The sequence below is a fragment of the Macadamia integrifolia genome, unplaced genomic scaffold, assembly GCF_013358625.1.
Source record: "Macadamia integrifolia cultivar HAES 741 unplaced genomic scaffold, SCU_Mint_v3 scaffold1928, whole genome shotgun sequence".
Classification (NCBI taxonomy): domain Eukaryota; kingdom Viridiplantae; phylum Streptophyta; class Magnoliopsida; order Proteales; family Proteaceae; genus Macadamia; species Macadamia integrifolia.
In genome coordinates this window covers 79,134-80,589 of record NW_024868421.1, presented here as the reverse complement: position 1 = coordinate 80,589, position 1,456 = coordinate 79,134, and the positions used below count along the sequence as shown (strand labels likewise).

Here is a 1,456-nt window from a genome sequence, read left to right as displayed (position 1 = left end):
AAATCAGTGCATAAGGCTTTCGCATGTGCAAGGTCGGGGGAGATCGAGAGAGCTATGCAACTATATCCCGAGAATGTCGAAAGACTGTTTCGACCGCTAGACAATCAGGCTACAACATTCGTACCTTTACCGTAGAATCAAGTGCACCCTTTAATTTACCAAAAAAAAAAAAAAACGTTGATAGAAGTAGGACACAATGTCAAAAGAGAGCATAATACTGGAATAAGCAACTTTGCAATATTATTACAAGAGGAAATTTACCCAAAAAGTTGAAATATATTACAAGCAACACAGATGAGAAACAGAGAATCAAGAACCAGAGCAAAATAGGAACGAAACACCAGCTACTAACACATCACAAGCTAACCCTAAAATAGCATAAGGAACCATTTCCAATTCCACATCAAAATGCCTCTAAAACCCAATCTTCGAGTTGGAGATCTTCATTTAATGTGTTCATCAACATCAGAACATCAAATAACACTACAGCCTGTAGCGACTGATCCTATAGACGACACATTTCCCAACTTTTCTATAAAGTTATTGAGCCTGCTGCAATTGTTATCCTGCACCAAAAAAAAAAAAAAAAAAAATGACGATGAGAGTGAGAGAGAGACTTTAACCCAAATGAACAAATTAAGGGAGGGAACTCACCTTGAAGATCCAACTCTTCAACGCGTCCTGTCTAGTGAGGTAGAAGAAGACCTTGAATTCCTCAAAATCTAGAGAATGGTTTCCATCCGTATCAATTTTTTGGAATAATTTTTTATTATATTTGTAGCCGTTATGTTTTAGGTAGCTCTTAAATTCTCTTCTACTTATCTTGCCATTTCCATCCTTATCTAGGCCCTCAAACGTGAATTTAGCTAACACCGTTAGCTCAGTTCCACCTTTTTCATAAAATGCTGTGGATGCCTTACATATATCTTCCATATCTCTCTCTCTCTCTCTCTGGTGTGAAGGTTTCAACTCCTCCTCTCTCTGACTGGTATGAAGGCCTCAAGTCCTTTTTATATCAAGAGGGGACCAACAAGATATTTTTTTTTTTATTATTATTATTTTACAGAACAAGACTTTTATTTATGAACATGAAGATGCAAAACCTTACAAAGTCAAAGGAAAAAAAATAAATAAATAATTTAAAAAGGTGGGAAAAGATCCCACAAAGATATTTTACAGACAATCAAGATTTAATGGAAATAAATAAATGAGTAGGAGATCGGTCATGCTCATTATGTGGCCTCTGCCTCATACGGGGTTTAAGGAGTGCAGGTATAAAGAAAGACTCCAAATAACTTGTAGGTGAAGTCGTCCTATTATTTCAAATTCCCTTTTATATTTTATTTCCAATCCTTATTTTTTATTTTATAAGAAGGTGAAGTTTTGTCTAAGTTGGAAGAGAAAGTTCTCTCTCTCCTCGGATGGTTCCTTTTTTTCATGTTGAATGTCATCCATG

General features: G+C 35.8%; 1 long non-coding RNA gene across 1 annotated transcript; it reads right to left on the bottom strand.

Moving 5' to 3' along the window:
• Window positions 1-523: 523 nt before the first annotated feature.
• LOC122065220 lies at window positions 524-794 on the bottom strand. Its single transcript, XR_006135942.1, has 2 exons — window positions 655-794; window positions 524-566 (listed from the first exon to the last, which is right to left on the bottom strand). It is a non-coding gene; the product is annotated as an uncharacterized LOC122065220 (long non-coding RNA).
• Between the last annotated feature and the right edge of the window lie 662 nt (window positions 795-1,456).